The sequence below is a fragment of the Aethalodelphis obliquidens genome, unplaced genomic scaffold (genome assembly GCF_003676395.1).
Source record: "Aethalodelphis obliquidens isolate GAN/ISIS:26980383/991018 unplaced genomic scaffold, ASM367639v1 scaffold15, whole genome shotgun sequence".
Taxonomy (NCBI): domain Eukaryota; kingdom Metazoa; phylum Chordata; class Mammalia; order Artiodactyla; family Delphinidae; genus Aethalodelphis; species Aethalodelphis obliquidens.
In genome coordinates this window covers 27,379,291-27,402,471 of record NW_020837959.1, presented here as the reverse complement: position 1 = coordinate 27,402,471, position 23,181 = coordinate 27,379,291, and the positions used below count along the sequence as shown (strand labels likewise).

Below are 23,181 nucleotides of genomic sequence, written 5' to 3'. Positions count from 1 at the left end.
AGGCACCACTAATTACCAGCTGATTACTCGGATAGTTTTTGACAATGCCCTCAGGCATAAATAGCTCTGTAGTCTGATCCGATTAAATTCAGACAAGAGTATATTTTTGAGAATAGTCTTTATCTTTTGTACTCAGGAGGGTACTTCTTAGTTATCTCTGTTTCTCTCTGGTGAACTAGCTGGCCTGTAGTTAAGCTTTTTACTCCTAATTAAGAGGAGCTATTGTTTTCAAGAACACCCTTAGGCTTGAACCTCACCAAACTCTATTTCTAATAATGACTTTATCATTTCCTTTGGATAAAGCTTCAGAGGTCTCTTACAAACTGCTTCTCAACCTGGGCAAAATCTCTCGCTCCTATTCCAGGGCAAGCTGCAGCAGTTAGCCTCTCGTCCTCTGGTCCTTTGACCTGACTCTCCTGGTGTGGAACTTCTGCTCTATGATTAAGTTGATGTCAGGGTGATTAGGACCCCAGTATTCTTGCCAGCCATGGCTGGAGAAGACCTTCCAGGTTCTAAGTGAGGGCTGGGTGAACCTCTCAGTAACTCTCAGCCAACCTCCAGTAATACCTGGAATTTATCCTCTTCAACTTGGAGTTGGAGGGAATGAGAAATTCTGGTGATGAAACCAAAGGGGGCCCTGTGGGGTGCCCAGGCACAGAGGCCTTTTTTTTTCTAAGCTCGTCAGCACAAACAGAGCTTTATTTAATTACAAGTGATGTAACCTATGTACACGTTAGTTTCCCTTCCAAGTTTAACTGCTAAAATTACCCTTACAGAGATTAAATTGTAAATTGTATTTCATTAGTGATTTATTAAATTTGCCTGTCAACTGACACATTCTGTATGGAGCCTAAAATGAGGTTTTGAGAGTTTATTTACAATCATTGAAAGCAACAGTTCTGTCAAACAGGTAATTACAGCTCTTTAAACTCACAACATACATATATTTAAACATTTAAATAGAAGTCCATTTTCTTCAAAAGTAATTTTCTACTGCTTTTTCATAAAAATATGAAAAGACAACATCTGTACTTTAAAAACCTATATTTAACCGAAATCAAGATTTTTCTACAAATGATACCTCTTTCCAAAAAGCTTAAAAGATATCACAAAATAATGTGATGTTAAACCAAATAATTTCGCCATGGCCTACTACTTTAAAGAAATACTGTGCAGTATTTCTTTTTAAACTTTCATGCTGGATTTCAACTGTGTATATGCTATGTAAACATACCAGATTAATCCAATTCATTCATATTTATGCAGTAGACTGTCATATACGACCAGTTACCATATAAACTGTCATACCACAATTGCAAAATGGTAAAAGGCAATCTTTATGAAAACTTAAGACTACTTTAGTAAAAGGCAACCAACGTCACTCTAATTTTCTATAAAAATTACCTCTCTTCCTCCTACCTTTTTTTCCCCTTTGAATGGTACCTTTTATAGCATATCAACACACAATGGTATTTATATCACTTTTACTTGAGTTAGCTTTTTAAATGACTTTTCTCATACACTGAATTTATCAAAAGGCACCAAGATTAGAGTCCTATGTAGTTTCATAATTTTGTTCCTTTTTAAGTTCCTCTAGAATAATTTTTGTCATAAAAGGGTAACTTTAAGAACCAGAAGAAAATGAATGATACAACACAGTAACTTGAAACTTGTACCATCCAAAAGGTATACATTTATAAATAGATTCCTTGAACTTTTCATTTAGGACAAGAAGTCAGAACAACTTTCTGAATATAAACATAAAAATAGAGCACATTTATTAACAGTAGGAAAGCTCTGTTTATAGAGGTATTTAATCTTACATGATAACATACAGCCAAAAGCATTAGAAATTCACTGACAGATAGATATTCTGAGGCACTCTCCTGAAAACATGTCTGGTACATAGCACACACACAACAAAGTATGGCATTTATTTCCCAGGGAGAAGAGAGAGGTTTCATCACAGAAAGATTTACTAGATTTCAGCTTTGATTAATTTTAGAGATATATTTTAAAGATGAAAAACAAGATTCACCCCTAAAATAAAAGTCTTTATATATATAATCCATTATTAATACTCTTTATGCTCTTACAATGTAAAACATTTAGAAGCTTTTGAACTCTAAAAATTTTCATCAGTTAACCTATTTGGTCTTAACACACTCTAACTTCCCTTCTGAGAATCACATTGATGTTTTTAGTCCATCAGTCCAATATGGATGGAACAATTCTATTTCTTTTTCTTCTTCTTTGGTGGTTTGGTTCATCCTCAGAGCTACTCTCTGTGCTGCTGCTGCTATTACTAGAAGAGCTGGAATCTCTTCTGCATCAGAGGACGAGGGAGAGCTTGTGGAGGAGGCTAAAGATGATGAACTGGAGGAGCTTTCATCAGAGTCACTGTCCTCTGAGGAGGACGAGGTAGACGGCTCTTCACTCCCTGATGAAGAATCACTGGCTGAACTGTCACTGCTATTGCTACTGGAACTGGTTACACTCTTAGACCTTTTTTTCTTGATCTTTCTTTCTACAGTAGTTTCTCCAACGCTTTCTTGTAATAATAATCTGTTTTCTTTTTCTTTTAAAGCTTTCTTTAGTTCTGCTCTTCTTGAAGGCCTATGTAGGTACTTTCTTTTTCCTGTACATTCATAAGTCCAATGCCCAAATTCCAGGCCTTTCTGACATCTTACATGTTTTACAGATGGAGAAAAACCATTATTAAAAGATTTTTTGTGGATAATGAAATTAAGGAGAAAATTAGTATAAATAACAATTCTTAGTGTATTAACTCTAAAACTTTTGGTACATTTAAAGCTATTTTAAATATTCCAAGCTGTATCACTCCCTGTGTAAGAAGATAACCTTTTATTTCTGTAGCTTTAGTATCAAAGTTGGAAGAAAACTATGGCTATCTATTGTTCTCATCTCCTTCACAGTCCAAAGTATAAAATTGTGGAAGGGGTTAGAATATTATTAGCATCTTAAAGAGACTTTAAAATATAACTTTCACTAGCTTTTCATGTAGAATAATGATATTAACTAATTTCACCTCTCATTGTTGTAAAGATTAAGTTAAATACAAGTTCATACATGAAAGGTCAAAAAATCTGGTACCTTGTCTACAGTAGACATTCAATAAATGTTAACTTTCTGTTGCTTTCTTTTTTTTTCTTTTTTTTTTTTTTATGCGGTACGCGGGCCTCTCACTGTTGTGGCCTTTCCCGTTGCGGAGCACAGGCTCCGGACGCGCAGGCTCAGAGGCCATGGCTCACGGGCCCAGCCGCTCCGCTGCATGTGGGATCCTCCCGGACCGGGGCACGAACCCGTGTCCCCTGCATCGGCAGGCGGCCTCTCAACCACTGCGCCACCAGGGAAGCCCTCCATTGCATTCTTTAGAGCCTCAGAAATGTGAACCGAGATTCATTATTTCTCTCATTCTGAGATTATTCTAAAGGCAGGTAATTGAGGTCATGACTGAAGGCAACCTCTCTGCCATTTTACAGTGAATTAAGCTGAAGTTTGTGTTGCTCTGATGATGACAGGAGAAGATTTATGTCTGTTCCTTTCTCTCAATTCCTAGCACTTCATTTTCTTTTCGATCCAAATGCAAAGTTTCACAATAATTCTGTTTTAAATTCCAAGTTGCCTGATGGTCCCGCCCATCACATATAGATGTAAATTTACAGTGGCAGATCAGTTATATAAATATTCTTAAAAGCCCTTGTTGTTAGGACACTTACATATTCATTCATCCATTCAGTTGTTTATTCAACAACTCAAATTATGTGTTAGGTGATGAATCTAATATCTCTAAGACACAGAGCCTACCCTATAAAACTCATAGTCTGTTAGGGGAGCTAGGCATTATGGCATGTGCTATGTAAGGGATTTTTACTAGGCAATTTGGGAGGAAGAGGAGGCGTGAGTTACGTAAGAAGTAAAGAAATGATCCTCCCTGCCTTATTTTAAGGATCAGTCCTTAAATATTTAATATATATTTAAGAAAAACATAAAATATATTAGTGGGGATGGAATTGGAAGATATGTGTATATGTGAGACTTTTTTTTTTTTGGCGGTACACGGGCCTCTCACTGTTGCAACCTCTCCTGTTGTGGAGCACAGGCTCCAGACGCGCAGCCTCAGCGGCCGTGGCTCACGGGCCCAGCCGCTCCGTGGCATGTGGGATCCTCCCAGACCGGGGCACGAACCCGTGTCCCCTGCATCGGCAGGCGGACTCTCAACCACTGCGCCACCAGGGAAGACCTATGTGAAACTTTTTGAAGCATCCGGACAGATCATATGTTTAAACCTGTAGAAGCCAGGTTACTGTTCAGTTAAGTCAATAATCTTGAATTTGGAGACTCAGCCTTTCATATGTTAAAGTGAAACTATACCTGAAATTTAAGGAGAAAAAGTCAGTGACAGGTTGAGGGCCGTGAAAAACTGAATTGAGAGAGCTTTTTTCTTAGAGTGGAAAAGGGACATCATCTACTTCAAAGTTATTTCCACATAGTTATACTCATTCTCTTTCCTCATTTATTTCCGGATGAGAGGTAGAGGAATAAAGCATATCATGAGAACTATCCAGGGTGGGACAAAACAATATGGCCAACATCTTGACCATGTGGATCTCAGGAAAAACTCTTGTCACCCATCAGCACCCTGCTTGGGAACACGCATAAGTTAGGACTGCCTTGAGGAAGACTATTAAACCCTACGATGAGTATCAGGCCCACAGAACTGAGATAGTCTAGAAGCTTTGGTCAGATTTTTGCCTAGAGCAATACTATTGACTTTGAAATTAATCTTTATAATCTTCGCCTGTTACATATGAGGAAATTAAGACTGGGAAAGCTGAAGCGTCTTGTCCAAGATCATACCATTACATGAGAGAGAGGTAAGAACTACAACCCTGCTTTTAAAGTTAGACATCATATCCCCAATACCAGGCTGTCTCATAACTGGGAAATGCAGTCTTCACTTCTACAGAATTTTCCAGTGTTATCATATTTCGGATCCCTCCCCCCCTTAATTTTACCCAATTGATTTGACACTACAAGTCCCTATACTCACAATTTTGCATACCAGGAAAATTAAAACTATTGTCTGCACTTGAACTGGTGGGAGCCAAAGAAGGAGAGAAAAAGTAGCCTCTCTTCTAAGTCTTGCATGGTCATAACATTGGAGTCACTTTAGTGGACAAATAGTGATAGAAATCCAATTCAGCATACATTGACTGAATGTTCATTAGGTTCATGTCTACACACTGTAGATACTGAAGGAGAGAAAAAATACAATATGGGAATTTCAACATGTTGTCACCCACCTGGTCTTGGTTCACTATCAAATTCATGGAAATGGAACTCTGTGGACAGAGATGGAAGGTAGACCCTTTCAAGAAGAGATTTTTCTAAATATAATTCACCTGTATTTTGTTTATTAATATTTTCCCAGTTCCTAGCACAGTGGCTAAATGAAACAGCTCTTAATAATATTTGATGGATAAATGAGTAAATAATGCAAAATCTTTGTTTCACATTTTGCATCATATTGTATTGGTATCCTGTAATGTGTTGCCAAAAGCGTCATCCCAATCAACCTCAAGACTGACTACCAGAATTCAAACTTTACAAAGATTTGCTTGACTTGGTGGTTTCATTTAATCATTCATTCAACATACTCCAAATGCTAGGAGCACAAAGATGACTTGGACATAGGCAAAAATATGGAGGCAATTAAGACATAATAGTTAAATACCTTCCCTGGTGGCGCAGTGGTTGAGAGTCTGCCTGCCGATGCAGGGGACACGGGTTCGTGCCCCGGTCCGGGAAGATCCCACATGCCGCGGAGCGGCTGGGCCCGTGAGCCATGGCCCTTGAGCCTGCGCCGTTGAGCCTGCGCGTCCGGAGCCTGCGCTCCGCAGCGGGAGAGACCACAGCAGTGAGAGGCCCGCGTACCGCAAAAAAAAAAAAAAACCAAAAAACTTTGAGTATACCTGAAGCCTTCCTTGTTTTATCAAAAACCTTTCCCTCTCCCCTGCCTGCCTCCCTCTGAATCTCTGCCAAGTGCTAGGGACGGCGGCTGACTCTGTCCGTACAGCAACCTCCAAATGAACAGCCTCAGCATATTCTGTTTGGGTGGTCTTTATTTATTTCCACATCTGAATGATGCAACAGTCTTATTGCGTCTACCTGTTCCACCTACATTCGTCTTGTTTAAGTTATAACAAAATGTGTAGTTTCGGTAAAAAGAGGGAGGGTCTTATTTGAAACAATATGTTGTGTTTAGAATCTGGCTGGACTGGCAGAGGTCAGAGGGGCTGGTGCCCTGAATGTCTGGCCACTTCCTAGGAGGTTTGGGAGGCCCAGAGTCCCTTGTGTAAATTTCCTCTGCCCCAGGCTTCTCTCTAATGAACTAAAGGGAACACCCATCCTCAGATAAGGCAAGTAAATAGTCCATTGTTTGCTGTAAATTTAAGAGTATCTTTAGAGATTTTATAGGTTACTCTTATCTCCTTAATATTTCTGAGATGGATCCTAGGCTTCAAGGCTGGGAAAAATAAACACTAGACATTGTGCTTCTAAAAGGGTAGAGGAGGAAAAGTTAGGAGCAGGGCAAGCTTTATTGGGAGGTAAGATGTCTCCAGGCTTAAGTATAGGCCAGAATGCTTTTAATGACAGTGGGACTTTCCCCATACTTCCAGCCTTACTTAGTACTACTTAATACAGCTGTCGCTTGGTATGGGGTGGGGGACATTAGTTCCAGTATCCCCACACACACCCTCCCCCAGTACCAAAATCCGTGGATGCTCAAATCCCTTATATGAAATGGTGTTGTATTTGCATATAACCTATATACATCTTCCCACATACTTTAATTTTTACTTAAATTTATTTTTTTTTATAAGGGCAGAAAACAGAAAAGGAATGCTCCTTTTCATTAAAACAACAACAAAACTAAAAATCAACCCCCAAAGCAAATGTTCTAAGAGCTTTCTAGGTGGCAGGCATTATGAAATTTCTCCCATACGCTTTAAATCACCTCTAGATTACTTATAATAACTAATACAATGTAAATGCTATGTAAATAGTTATAAATGCAATGGAAATGCTATGTAAATAGTTGTCAGTGTGTGGAAGATTCAAATTTTGCTTTTGGAACTTTCTGGAATTTTTTTTTTGAATTTTTTATATCTTCAGTTGGTTCAATCCATGTATGCAGAACCAGTGTACTGCTTTTGGTGTAAATAAACTGAAAGGGAGGAATCAATTTCTAAGTGGAAGCTACTGTATAATTACTAAAGGAATCCAAGGTATAAAGGTTCTAACAGATAGCAAGCGTCAATGTAAATGCAACCGGATATCGATTATATTAGGAACATTTGAAACTTTTACAATGCCTTCCAACTTCTTATAGGGCCAGATAGCATTAGGGCAGTTCATATTGAAAGTGTTTCCTCAGGAAACCAGGGCAGATAGAGTGTGAAGAGCCAGCCTAAGAGGCTGGTGGCACCTGAGGGGTCCTTGTACACATATTCCCTTTACTCACTAACTGGGTGTAAACTTTGTAATGCTTTTTTTAATTTTCAGGGAGCATTTCTTATTAAACTCTGTAATTACTCTATTTTTTGTTGTTGCTGTTGTTTTATTGGGCGCCTTTGTCTTCAAATTTAGCCCTAGTAAAGACTTTCTTTGTCACTACCAAGTATGACAAAGTTTGAATATATTTATTAAAAAAAATAATACTTTAACATTGGACCAAAGTCTTTTAGAATGTTAATACAGCCTCAGCGCTTTAGTTCTTAATTATACTGTCAATTAAATTCAAAACAAGCTCAGCTAGGGCCTACTGTGGATGCCATGCTCTATGAGATGAGGGGCTGTGTCAACCAATATGTACACAAATAATTACAAAGTTGTGCAGAGTGATAAATGACATCAGAGATGTAGGAACCAACTGTTGTGGCAATCCAAAGGATGACAATATTACTGTAATAGGGAAGAACAAGTCTGACTCCATACTGGATCTGCCTCTTTTACTTTAAGCTTTGTATTGTACTGCCTTTGCTACAAGTTAATCACTAAAGGGATGTTGCCTATAGCTTAATGTACACATAATGGCCCATCTCCGGAACCCTGCTGCCCATGCCTGAGTGTTAAGCTAAAATACTTTTGTTTAGCTCACGGGAAAAATCCTGACCGGGCCCACCTGTAAATGTCTATAGGAAAGAAGAAATTAACACATCCCCTCTGGAGTCTGGGCAGAACCAGGAAATATTTGCAACAACTAACTACCTTTTTTACTTTACCTCCTCACCTCCCCCTCTTTGTTCTATAAAAGAAACGAACATCCAAACCCAGGCAAGATGGTTCTTTGGGACACTAGTCCACCGTCTTCTCGGTCTGCTGGCTTTCTGAGTAAAGTCGCTATTCCTTGCCCCAACAATTCATCCTTCGATTTATTGGCCTGTCGTGCAGTGAGCGGTACAAGCTTGGACTCAGTAACATCACTTCTGGTTGGGACACACTGGGAGCAAGCGTTTCCAAAGAGGTGATACTTAAATTGAACCTGAAGGCATTGGTAGGTTTTGAAAGACACTGATGGTAAGGATATTGATAGCTGGGAGTATAGCCATGGGAAAGGAAATTAGAAATCAGAAGGAAGAGTTTGAGCCAAAGCAGAGAGCTTGAACGGGCCAGAGCAAGTTTGGAAAAGAAACAGTTGTCAGCTGTCCAGGACACATGGACTGTAGGAAAAGGAATATAAAGCCAGGGTGGTAGATATGGTTCTGATTATAGCTGGAAAAATCATGTGAAGATTTAGTATAATACTATAGGCATGGAGGAAAGTCACTAAAGATTTTTATGCAGAGAATTAACACGATCAAATTTGCATCTTAGAAATACCGTTTTGTGTTTTAGGAAGATGTGCTACATTCAGATTAGACTTATGATAGATATGCATGATAGATTTTGATAAATATGCAGTGATTTATGAGTAGTGATATGCAGTCATGAGAAAATGTGGTAAATCAGCATAAATGCAAAGAACATTTAGGCCTTGGAGGTACACTAATTTTATATATTTATTAGGACATATCACAAGATTATTTATAGTGCTTCATAACTTGTGCTTTTAAAAAAACAGAGGGATTTGAAATTAATCTTCTCTGGATTACTGCCTAAGTGGTTTTAAGAAAGAACAACTTGAGGAGCAGCAGCTTCTTGCTTTTATAAGTTGTTAATTTTTCTGAAGTATTTATGAATCTAGACCATGTGAAGATGGGCTTTTGGCACTCAGATTTGCCATTGCTCAGGCCTTTCCACATGCCCTGGAAAACTGAGTGAGAAATGGGGAGAATTTTTCTCTTATGCAGGTAAAATAAAGAGAAAAATTAGACTACTAATCAACTCTAGTTGAGTAATTTTTAAATCAAGGATAAGAAAATGCTAGGCGTTGGAATTTTGGTCATGTGAAAGAAAAAAGTAATAAAATGTAAACATTTTACTCATATAAACGCCAACTGTGCCAGTCACCAAAACACTGAGTTTCTCTGATTTCCCATGGAAGGTTGTGATGACCCCACTTCCACTGAGTTTCCTCTTTGGTCAGATCTGATACTGTTGAAGAAAGAAGGGAGCTCTGGATCACAGGAGTCTTACTGAGTCTTACTGAGCAACACTGAGTGGATCTACTCTGAAGTTCAAGGTCCTAAAGAGATTAGAAGTAAAGGCTTCAGGTACTTTATTCAGGATTCTAGGAAGCCCTCTATTTGCAAGGTGGTTGGAGTGTCAGAATAGACCAAAACTTCAGAATGATTCATAAAACCTTTACCTAAAATATCCCTGGCTGGAAAGATCTGGAGATCTTATGATTCTGGTGTTGGGTTCTCACAGCCCCTGAAGGCCTTCCTTTGCTCCCCTTTTATTTATTTATTTATTTTGCAGTATGCGGGCCTCTCACTGTTGTGGCCTCTCCCGTTGCGGAGCACAGGCTCCGGACGTGCAGGCTCCGGACGTGCAGGCTCAGCGGCCATGGCTCACGGGCCCAGCCGCTCGGTGTCATGTGGGATCTTCCCGGACCGGGGCACGAACCCGTGTCCCCTGCGTCGGCAGGCGGACTCTCAACCACTGCGCCACCACGGAAGCCCTGCTCCTCTTCATTTAGCCTGGCTACCCTTTATCTCACCCTTTCTCCCAGTAAATCAACCACTTGCCCAAGGCCTAGGCTGACCGCTGGATGTATTCCAGCTGCTAAATGGGGTTAACCTGCTCAGCCGTGCAAGTGGATGAGGAGGCCTCCAACTGGAGCATTTGGGTCAATTATATCTACTTTTACTCCTTTCCTTGCCATTGAATAAATTTACTAATTGTAGTTCACTTAGAAATGCAGCCTTGCTTTTACATTTTTGATAGTCCAGTCTCAGATGGTGTAAAAAACTATTAATGGGAAATCTCTGTGCCTGCCACTCAATTTTGCTGTGAACCTAAAACTGCTTCAAAAAATAAAGTCTAGGGCTTCCCTGGTGGCGCAGTGGTTGAGAGTCCGCCTGCCGATGCAGGGGACATGGGTTCGTGCCCCGGTCCGGGAGGATCCCACATGCCGTGGAGCGGCTGGGCCCGTGAGCCATGGCCGCTTGGCCTGCGCGTCCAGAGCCTGTGCTCCGCAACGGAAGAGGCCGCAACGGGAGAGGCCACAGCGGTGAGAGGCCCGCGTACCACACACACACAAAAAAAGTCTATTAAAAATTATTAACACACCATGATAGCATTTTTAATCATCTGTGATAGTTTCTTTTTATGACTTTGATGAAAATCATCCAGTAAATAACTACTGCTCATGGATGTATATATAACCATATTGCCATCTGTCAGGGGCTGTCCTGGGAACCAGATTTTATGATGAGCATTTGTCCTAAAAGACAAATGGGTGCTCTTCACAGATCAACTATACCATTTGGCAATGCATGGAATTTAGTTTTCCCTTGCTGTTAATGTATAGAACAGCAAACCAAGAAAGTCAATGTATTTTTTCCTTCAAAATCTGAATGAAGAATTTCTTAAACTTCTTGGAAAATACTAACAAAATTAAACTGTTGACAGGAAAATTCCTCCAGATCAAATTCTGTTGTTTGTAATTATATCATTGTAATTGACAGTGATAAATATCTTTGAAGATCTGAAGTGCTTGGTATAATTAAATCCTGATAATGATAAAACAGCATATTATTCATACACTGTCTCTAGTGGAACAAGTGGGACTGATGTACTGAAACAAAAGATATCAGATGATTCACTGATTTTAGATTTGATTTTAAACTGGCTGAAAGGTTTTGATGAAAGGTAAGTATGACTTAGAAGAGGAGGAGCCTATGTGCTGTTCTCTTTTTACTGCCTCCACAAGAAAAACTCAGATAATTATAAAATGAATAGACCTCATCAATTTCCATTCTACCTTTTAATCAAAGGACTATAGCAGATATTGAAGGATATTCATCTGTTTTCTAACTTAAATGCATGGTTTAATCAGAAGCTACATTGTGGTTCAAAATGGAAATAAAGAATTAGATGATATATTCATTTCTTCATATAAAGGACTATTATGTTATGAATAGATTCCATACTGTAAGATAGCATAGAAGTTAAAAACTGGCAGGACACATTAGGTCATTTGGTCGATCTCCATACTGAGGACAGCATTGTTTGGTACAATATACTTTTCAGTGTTTTGTAATGTCAAAATATTCTAAAAGACTAAGTCCAAGCAAAAATATCTTGTAACCCTGGAGTTGTGAAGTAACTCAAAGTGATGGGAGATTAGATTACTTCTCAAAGCACCATCTGTGCCCAAAAGTCTACTAATGCATGAAGAAGTCATTGAGCAAAGCAATCGTTAGAAGAATAAGAAATATAAAACACTGCCACAGCAGAATATGGAGCTGGAGAAGGCAATGTTTAAACAAGCTGGAGTCAAGAGAAACTCAGACATGCACTCAAGATGTAGAAGATATCCCCTAGGGATAGACACCGTAGTTCCTTTAGACCTGATTGAAATGATTAGAAATCACACTGAAATGTGAAATGACTTCTATAGCTATTGTGTGTGGGAGAAACAGGGGAAGCAAAGACTTCAAAAGGTTGAGAGGGAACAGCGGGGCCAGGCCATGTCCTTCCTACCATGTAAACAGCTTCTGACAAGCCATATCCTCAATGAAGCCCTACTATGGGGATTAGAGAACTATTAACTTCTCCATCAAATGATATCTAGACATGGATATGCAGACCTACTCTCCCCAGTGCATCTCCTACCCCTTTATTTCCTATTCCTAGTGAGGAGCAGAAAATAAAACACCTGTCAGGGATTCATGTATGTCTTATAATCCACCTTCACAGTAACCCTACTGAAGTAGATGGGTTCCATTTAGCACATGGTAAAATGAGAGCTTCAAGGTATTGAGGAACTTGACCAAGGTTAGGCAGTCACTGGTCTCTCTGATTCCAAAACTATGCTCCCTTCACCAAGTGCATCTATGTGCCCTCTAACATACTTTGATCATGAGTTTTAAAGGAATGAATGTCAATGTCCATATAGGAATTAGTTAATTATTATTTGCCCCTCTTGTCTGGAGGCTCATGATTGTGGGCCCATATTTTAGATTACCTGCTTTATGTATTGAGATACTCCTAGACTCTGGCCTCACACTCGTAGTTTAACTTCTGATTTACTGAAGACACATTCTCAAGCTCTTTTATAGCATGCCTTCCTTTCTCTAACTTCTAAACTCTAGAATCCTCAAAGGTAAATCCTAGGCCTTCTTCTGATTTCTCTCTAAATTCTCTTCCTAGATTTTATCTATTTCCATAGCATTATATTTCATCTGTAAAATATAAATCCAGGATGAACCCCATATTTATATTTCTAGCCCAAAACTTTCCCCTAAGTTTGACTCATATATCCAGCTGCCTGCTTGATAAGTCCATTTAGATATCTCACAAGCATTTCACATGAGCCCATCTAAGATAAACTCCTGATCTTTCACTGTCCCCAACTCCCACACTTTCTTCCTGGAATCTTCCCCATATCAATAAAAGTCACCATCATTCCACCCAGCTGCTCAAGCAAAACATCTGAGATTGAGATGAATACCCAGCCTTGTCCCATTTGTAGCCTTCATTCTGACTTTCCCTACCCTCCTGAGGATGGAGTTTAATTCAAGGATTCCTTAATAGTAAACTTCACAGACTTTTTCTGGAAGTTCTGGACACAGATTTTTCTTTCTCACCTTTCAGTACCATGGCAAGGGGGCTGCCAAGAATGGAGTCAGCGCTAATGAAGCAAAGCTGTGAAATGGAGAGAGAGAAGCTATTTGTAGCTAAGAAACTATTTCCTAATCACATCACACGAGGCACTAGACCAGGTCTGGAATGAATCTAACCCTACTTCTGGACTTTTTCAGTGACTTTTCAATTTAACAGACTTTTCAATACTTAACCTCTAATTGTTTATCCATTTCTATTGAGTTTTCCACTCCTTGCAACCCAAAGCATATTAACACAGTTGTCTATGTGAGTCTCAAGAAAGTGGAGGAGGGGGAACTCGATGGTAATTACATCAATGGACAAATTAAAATCTGAAAGTGGATCCATGTGTATGTAGAAATCTACTATACAGGCAAGGTGAAAGTTTGAAAATCTGGGTAGAAAGGGTGAACAATCCAATAAAACAGTTTTGAGACAATTAACTTTGACTTTGGAAAATTATTTGTAGACTTTTACTCCTCACTATTAGTAAAAATGCATTGAAAATGGCTTAAATATCTGACTATAAATACTAGATATAGTAATAAATGAATAAACTGACAAACAAATCCCAGAAGCAAACACAGAAACATGTACATATTAACTGGGGTAGGGATGGCTTAAAACAAAAAAACTATAAACAAAGTTATACTGGAAGCACCATAAATGAAAAAGACAAATTTGATTCTTTAAATCAGAATTTCAAGATTTTATGTGACAAAAGACATGCTAAGACTGTTAAAAAAAAAAACCAGGAGAAAATATTAGCAGAATATATAATAGACAAAGAATTAATATTTAAAACATATAACTTTCACAAATATATAAGAAAAAGACAACAAGATAGAAAAAATGGTTAAAGAATTAAACAGATAACTGACAAATATGGAATTACAAATGATCAATAAGAATGTGGAAAGCTAGTCAAGTTTTCTAGGAATAAGGGAAACTATCGATATTTGGACCAAAACTGAGCTAGCCCTTTTCACTTGCTAGAATGGCAATAACTAACTAAATCAGTCAGTCAATCAATCAGTCAGTCAGTCAAAGTCTTGGCCAATGCATAGGTAAGTACTCTGCTGGTAAAACTATAAATTAGTTCTACTTTGTGATCAATTTGTTTCTATCCAATTGAAGTGCACATAGCATATGACTAGCAATTTCACTTTCGGCAATTATTCTAGAGTAAGACACATGATGTTTTCATGTGAACAGGTAATCATAGATGAGGGTGTTTTTTGCAGCCTGAGTCTTAACAGAAATACAAAAGAGAAATTTTATATAAATGGAAAGAGCTGAACAATTTATGGTATATTCGTATTGTAGGATGTATTGCAGAAGTTAAAAGGAATAAGACATAGATTTATTCCTAGAACTTTCTACCAGATGTATTGTTAGAAGCACGATGCAGTTTGCAGCATGACACAGAGTAGTACTTTTAAAATGTATATATACAAAAGAAAGAGAACTCACGAAATTGTGCCGTATATGTAAATATAAAGAAAAAGAAACACTAAATTATACCTATGGCATGATACATACCCGAAAAATATAGGCATAGATAAAGCCCAGAGGAGCCGAGTGTAGAATTTCCAGGGATGATACTCATGTAAGAAAATCATTTAGAGTCGTCTTCTGGTAGGCACAGGGGCAGAGCGTGGCCAGGATCATAAGACCAGGCTTTGGAAGGTATTTAACACCTTCCGTGGATAAACAGCTGAGACCCAAGAATCGAAAGGTCCTGGGACAGCATCATTGGAGAAAAGAGACAAGTGTTTGATGACAGCTGAGTTCACTGACAAAGAAATCATTCCTTGCTTCAACTTACTCACTGTCAGCTCTAACTTCAACATCAACACAAAGTGTGCACGGCATTTTCACGTTTTGTTTAACAAATCCCTATCCCTCTGTTTCCACCGCGGACCCCAGGAATCCATTCTCCACCCAGCGCCCAAAACGATGATTTAGGAACGCTACTCACTCAGGTCACTCCCATGGCTTCTCATCATACGTGGAATGAAACTCAAATCCTTCCCTGACTCTCCAGGCACCACGTGATTCACGCTAGCCCCGCCCTCCAATCTTCTGCCCACACCTCCCACACTCACTCTACCTCCGCCACCAGGACTTCTCGCATTTCCTTAGACATGGATGCATTTCTGCTACTTCCTATTCCTGGAAATCCGAAATTATTCTTCCCCTAGACATTCCTATCTTCACTTCGTTCACGTCTGTTTACTTCCCTTTCAAATGCTACCTCCTGGGAGACTAGACTGCTTACATTGCTGTACTTTTCATCATGGCACTTACCATACCTGATGTTGTATTTCTTAGATGTCTTTCTTGTCTTTGTAATTGTAAGGTCCAAAGGAGTAGGAAATTTGTCTTTTTACTTCTCTCCTGTACAACTAAGTCTAGAATAGCGACTGGGCGTTGTAAATTGGGTTTTTAGTGAATGAATGAATTAGTAAACAAAGAATTGGAACTAAGAGACTAACCCAAGGTCGCAATCCTGCCAGAGCTAGAAGTAGAATTTGAATTCCAATTTTTTAAACTCAAACCCAGTGTTCTTCCTATTATATCAAAAATGTCACAATTATTTGTTTAAATGATTTTTTCGGTTATTAGGCTATTTAACAAAGGATTATAATGTGAGTAATTTTTTCTTGGAAAAATAATATATGAATAGACTAGGATTAAATACCTGCTTCTGACAGCCACCTATGCCTGATGAAAACCTTCTTTAGGGAAAGGAAAGGGGGTGGTTGCCTGGGGCATGGGAGAAACCCATAATCGGTGGGAGTGTCAAGATTTGAAATACAAAGCTGACAGGTTTCCAGGTTAACTGTGTTCCATCTGCAGTACTTGAACCATGAATGTCCATTAAATAACGAGGTTGAAGAGATCTACGGCACATGAATGTTTGCATTCAGATGATTCTAAGACGTGTCATTTCAGAACTAAAGCAATGGGAATAATATCTTCCAATGTTGAGGTAACCTAAGACTGTAGTAAGAAAGTAGCACTTCTAGAAGATTCCACCTGTCACCTGGTGGCTAATTGTTTTCAGACTTAGTGCACAGGAAGGGATTATATCCTAAATGTAGGAAACTTTCACTGGTATTGGAAGAAGTTATCAACTTCTGGATTTATAATTTATCTGCAAAATAATTCAAACAGTTCCCTAAAATCTGTATGTTTACCATGAAAACATACCATTGGTCTCAACCAACAACACTTAGCCCAAAGAACTTGGGTCCTGGAAACAGTTGCTTAACACTCTTGGTGTGCAGAGTCCTGGCCCAACTGTACCTTTTCTGGCTATCTCAAGACATTAAGTACATCATTGACTAATGCACTGTGTATAAATCCACCCATGCTTGTTGCAAGAGTAATCTCTTTCCCTCCCTGGCTAATTTTCCTATGGTAGATTTATTCCGTTTTGGGGAAAATGCATTTACCCCCTTTCCAAATATTTAGGTCAGTGAACTCATTTCTGGAATTCAGAAGTCTGGAGTCTTTAAGATTTGGCAGATAAAAGATGATCCCTTTTGAGACTGTAGCTTAAATACAGTGAGTTGTGCACACGCTAATGGAATCAAAACGTAAGCTTACACATCCAGACTTATCTCAACATTCTGTGTTACCATTTAAAGAGAGCAGTTTGTGTCAGATCTAAGAGGCAGGGACCTTATATTACACTAGTTTATGACTAAGTCAAATGCATGTCTGCTTATTAAATAATATATCTTATTATATCATCACTTGAGAGGGTATGAAGACAGAAGAAAATATATCAAATGAGTTATTGGTATATTATAATAAACTGCACTTGCAATTAAATAATCTGTAAGGGAAAAGTTCCAGAACTCATATTGAGAAAATTCAATTACTAGTCTCCATATATATATATATATATATATATATATATATATATATATACACACACACGTATGTATATGTGTGGATATATATTTCAAAATTAAATACATATTGTAATTATCACAAAAATCATTACATTTTATTTAAAACCTGCTAGGTGCCAGATACTCAAGAAATTGAGACTTAGAAATTTAAGTTACTTAGTTTGTAAGAGGGTTCCACTATTATCCAATATGACTCTAATGTGCAGAATAGCTAATATTTATTGAGCGTTTGCTAAAATGAAGTACTCTACCGAGCTCTTAATCCTCAAAACAACTCCATGTGGTAGGTACTATCATCCCAGCTTTACAATGAGTAGATCAAGACTTAAAATGAGTAACTGTGCCAAAGGTTGACAGCTAGCCTGACAGGGAGATGGGACTCTATCCCAATGCTGTCAGCCAGAATTCCAGGGATTTTAGAACCTCTTGTGTAGGGACCATTCTATTTCCTTCAGTGGTGAGGATTGTTGCAAAGATTGAGATAGGAGTTTAGGGAAGGGGTGGTGGATTGCAGGCCCAGTGAGACTTCCAAGCAGGCCTACTGTCCCATAGGCTCCCCCTGCTGCATCTTCCTGGAATTACCTCTGATGTTGCTCAGGGAATCCGCCTAAGCTGGAAGCTTTGAATGATGATGATTCCTGGGAATTATCATTTCCTTTTCCAAACACCTAGATCAAGCAGGGATGATTGACAAAAAGATTAATTACAGCAAATAGAAGGTATAGTTTACCCTTTTTGCGTTTATCTGAGTTGGCCACTGAAAACCTATTGACTCACTCTCATTTTGCTTTCTTTTCTGTCCATTGCTTACGAATTGTATTCTAAGACTGTTGTCACCTAATTTACTTAGTCCATATTGTGGGAATGCCACTATCATATTCTATGAGAAAATTCTACTCTCTGATGCTGTCTTTGGGGGCTGTGTAATTTATTTATGCAAAGGTCATGCTTATGGGGTACAGCATTCTCTTCCTTTGCATTCAGGAATTGAGAATTGTATCTAGTTTTCTTTCCTCAATCTTCTAAATTATTTTTACTTTATGTGTTGCCATCAGAGTCATGAGAGGGTGCCAGTTGTCAATCCAATACCCCTTCTCTCCTTTCTTACTAACAGAATGACAATCTTTAAGTGACCATAGGGCCACTTAAAATAATAATTCCCAGGTAGCTTGAGGCTATTGTATCCATCCAGTTTAGATATGTAAGAGCAAATGTGTTATGAGAAACTTCCAAGAAGACTCTTTAAAGGGATCTTAGAGGCAGACTCATTTAGCTTTCTCTTATTTTTCTTTCTGCTGTCTGGAATGTGGGTGAGATGGTTGGAACTCCAGCATCCATTCTGAATCATGAGGTCACCTTAAATCTGGAAGCAACACATCAAAAATGGTAGAGCAGAAAGATAGGAAAATCTGGGTATCTGGTGACTTCATGGAGTTGCCACACCAACCCTGGACTTTCTGGCCTTAGTCTTCTTCTACGTTAGAAAATACACATTTGAGAGTTTGTCACTGTTATTTTGGTGTTACTGTTATTCCTAACCTATATAAGACCCTTTGTAAGATAAAAATAATTATAATTTTTTGAGGGAGAGCCAAGTATATCCTAGACTTGTTGTAAATATTAAACTGTATAATTCCCACAATAACCTTATGGAAGAGCTAAGGTAATCTTCACTTCATAATTACAGACAGTAAGCCTCAGAAAGGCTTATTTGAATATTTACTCAGTTTATACAGTTAGGAAAAAACGCAGCCACAATTTATTTTATTTTAAAAATATTTATTTATTTATTTATTTTGGATGTGCCATGCAGCATGTGGGATCTTAGTTCCCCAACCAGGGATCGAACCCCAGGCCCCCGCAGTGGTAGCAAGGAGTCCTAACCACTGGACTGCCAGGGAATTCCCAGGGCCACAATTTAAATTCAGATCTATATAGTAATTAGATTCTACACCTTACTCTTTTCTCCTTTAACAGTATTGGCTACCTGTGCAGTTTATTCATATCTCTACAAACTCTCTGCCTTGATTCAAATCCTGCCTCTGACTTCTTGACCTCAGGTCATTTAACTCTAAGCCTCAGGGTCCCTGTAAAACAAGGGACCTATAAAACAAGACTATTAAGAGTCCTTATTTCTTAGGATTGTTTGGAAATCAAGTACATTAATTCATAAAAAACACTTATCAAAGTAGTTCACACATATAATCTTGTCGATAAATATTTCCACTGTATAACTTCATTATTTCTACATTGTAGTAGCATTAATAATTTGTATGTCTGTCTTACTTAATAGATTCTAAGGTCACAGTGACAGGAAATATACTTTTGTCATCTCTGTGTCCCTTTTAGATTTTACACAAAGCTTTGCTCTTGTTAAGTGCTCTATAAATGTTCGTTGAGTTTAACTTATTTGAAAAACAGTATTGTGGGGACACACTTTGCTTGATGGCTTGTTTAAACTTTATTTTTATGATTATTTAGGTGTATTTTATGATCATTTTTGTGATCCAGATAAATAGTTAAGTCTGAAGAATGCTGTTTGCCTGAGTGAAACAGAGGTCAATTATCACTCATTTCTTTAATCTTGTGGTCATTAGTTAATGGGATTTAACCATAAAAGCATTAATTTACAAAACATTTTAAGAAGCCAAAACTGTTTCATTGCCCATATTAACCATTTTGAAATGTTATACTTAGGCCAAATTCCATTTTAATTTGTATCATTGGCTTATAAGAAATAAAGAAAGAGTCTGTGTTATTTAAATTTAGCTATAAAATACAAGAAAATCTTTGTTTTGTCCATGTGAAAAAGTTCTAAAACTGACAAACTCATCTATTATTCTCAAAACTCAAGTTTCGATGCCAAAGAGCATCACAATAGTTCTTTCTTCAAAAGCCTATTCCATAAATGTATCTATCATAAAACATAAATAACTCAATAAAATTTGCATAAATATTTATTTTTCTCTTAGACATATTTCAATAGGACAATCTTGGATTCGATGTGAAATGCTATAAAAAGAAAACAACTTAGAAGTAAAATATAGTTCAGTGTCCCTAAGGATCTCACATCTTAGGGCATAATCTTCCAGAGTTATCTTCTTTATTCGTTAAAGAAACATGTGAACTTTGGATGAGGTGACATATTTTAGCAAAGGAAATTTCAGTGCTGAGAGCATGAACTTGAATTCGAACCAATTAAAACATAATTAAATTTATTTCTCAAGGAAGAAGTATTTTGGTAAGTAAACAAACAAAATGTTACTGAATCCCATTCTTTACCACTAGCAGAGGTTTTGATTGTAGCTATTTGATAATCCACAACAGGATTTTTCCTGCTGATACGTTGTATACACAGTCAGTAGAAAAAGGAGAGAATTCTCTGCAGCACTCCATAGGAGGTGGTAGACGCCAACGTAAACTGTTTATAAAATGTTGTTCTGGTATACCCCTGTGTTGAAGAGTTGATTACGGAGGGTCTCTGTAATCCAGTTATTACATGACTGGGACAATATTTTGAAAATAATAATTTGATGTTTTGCATTCTTCTCTCCCACAAATCATTTTCCTTGGAAGCCATTATGCCATTTTGCCTCAGGAAGCAGGGAGGGTAGATACTTCTAAGTGAAAGAGATGCCAAAACAATGATCAGTGAACAAGTAGAACGGAGACACCATCACCTCAGAGTTTCTTTAAGCAGCACAGATCCACAAAGACCCTTCAGTTCCTCTCCACCCCATAAGGCTCTAAGGGGCTTATGAGGCAAGTTTTATTTAGTTTCTTTGTTGGGGGCAAGAATCAGGGTAGTAGGATAAAAGGTAGAAAACCAAAAAGAAAATATGTCCCTACCACATACTCTGGCTCAGTTATTTTAAGGACATTTCATTTTATTATTTATTTATTAATTTTTTTGAAATGGGTTAAAGTTTTTTTTTTAACCTTTTTATTTGATATTGGAGCACAGTTGATTAACAATGTTGTGTTAGTTTCAGGTGTACAGCAAAGTGATTCAATTATACATATACCTGTATCTATTCTTTTTCAAATTCTTTTCCCATATAGGTTGTTACATAATATTGAGCAGAGTTCCCTGTGTTATACAGTAGGAGGATTTCACTTTAAATTGATTAAACTTCATATTTATAGCCAAGAAATTCTTAAAATAATTTCTATATGTTTTCTCCTTAGACATTGTATTTTTTCTCTTTGAAAATTCAATTTGGGTCTTTTTATATCTTCCACGTTTCTCCTCAAAATGCTTATGTTTTCCTCTACCTTCTTGAACATATAAAATATAGTTATAACAACTCATAATAACTCTCATGATACTCTTGTCTACAAATTCTATCAGCTGTGTCGTTTCTGGATCTGTTTCAATTGATGGATTTTTCTCCTCATTCTGGGACATATATTCCTGCTTCTTTGTTTGCCTGTAATTTTTTACTGGATTCCAGACATTCTAGATTTCACCTCAGTGGGCACTGGATATTCATGTGTGTGTAATATAATATCAGTTCTTGAGCTTTGATCTGGGACACAGTTAAGTTACTTGGAAAGAGTTTGATCCTTTCAAGGATTGCTTTCAAGTTTTGCCTGGCAGGTCCAGTGAAGTCTTTAATCTAGGGCTGATTTTTTTCCCCCATTCCTAAGGCAATATCTGTCTTCTATAATCTGTGAATTATGAAGTTTTCCCACTATGGCAGCTGGAAACAAACTATGCCTAGTCTGTGTGATTATTCCGAGGGTTGTTATGCCTATTCCTTTCCAGTGGTTCTTTCCCCAGTGTCAGGCTGGGGGAAACTCTCCGTAGGTCTCTTTGCTACTCGGCCCTGAGGACTCTTGGCCTCCCAATTCCATCTTGTCAACTCAGGAAGACCACGGGGCTTCATCCACATTCCCTTTCCCTGCTCTAAATCCTGGTAATATTTCCAGGCAGTAACCTGGTACCGTCATAGGACTCACCTCATTTGTACGCCCTCCTTTAGGGATCACCATCCTCCACTGCTTATTGTTCAATGTTTGAAAACTATTATTTCATATTTTTTTTTCCTTTATTTTTTCGTTGTTTAAAAAGGCAGAAGAGTAAATCTGGTTCCCTGGACACCGTCTTGGTAAGAAATGGGTCCCTCTTTGCTTAATAGCTAAAAAACCGTCAATTTTATCTGGAAAATTTGGAAAGTCACTATACAAAACTATGCTTTGTAATAAGATTGTTCATAGTCTTGAGTTTTTAACACTTACTGAAACATTAATTCATTTTGTCAACAAACATTTGTTAAATGCTTACTATATGGCTGGTATTATGCCAGGAACTAGATTTCACAGACTTAAGTTTCTAGTATTTTAGTCATTACTTCTCTAAGGTAAATTTTAGTTTATTTTTATAATCTTAGAGATTTTATCATCATTAGTATGAATTAATCTACATGACACAGTGTATCAGAATAAATTTTGCTCCTTTCCAAAGTTGTTTGGTTTTTCTTCAGTTATAATTGGCCCTGTGCATGCTAATGAAAATTTAAATTTCTATACATTTTCACATATAATTACTAATTTTAGTTGAAAACACAGGAGTAGGGAAACACTTAAAAATTCACAGAAAATCAACAAAAATGATTAAGAGATTGAGGGTGACAAGAATAAAACTTTAAAAAATGAATTAAAAAAAACTTGCACAGAAACCACATTGACTCTTGGCTCAATGTGTATGTTTCCTGGCTGAGCAACAGTTGAGAAGGGAAGAAGGACAGTACCTCTTAAGTGAAGTTTGGGCAGCCATAGTGGAATCCCAGGTATTGAATGTGCTTTTCTATCTAAATGAGGGTCTCTAAATACTCAGCATCTCCCAATTATTTTACCTCTCCCTACCCCCCCCAAAATACTCTTGCTTTGTTTCCTGGTTGTATACATAGCATATCTTCATTTTCAAAAAGTCAAACAAAACTTAAAAGAGTAT

At 37.8% G+C, this 23,181-nt stretch overlaps 1 pseudogene; it reads right to left on the bottom strand.

Moving 5' to 3' along the window:
- Window positions 1-2,208: 2,208 nt before the first annotated feature.
- LOC113625304 (zinc finger CCHC domain-containing protein 10 pseudogene) overlaps window positions 2,209-23,181 on the bottom strand; it is a 52,157-nt pseudogene continuing 31,184 nt past the window's right edge.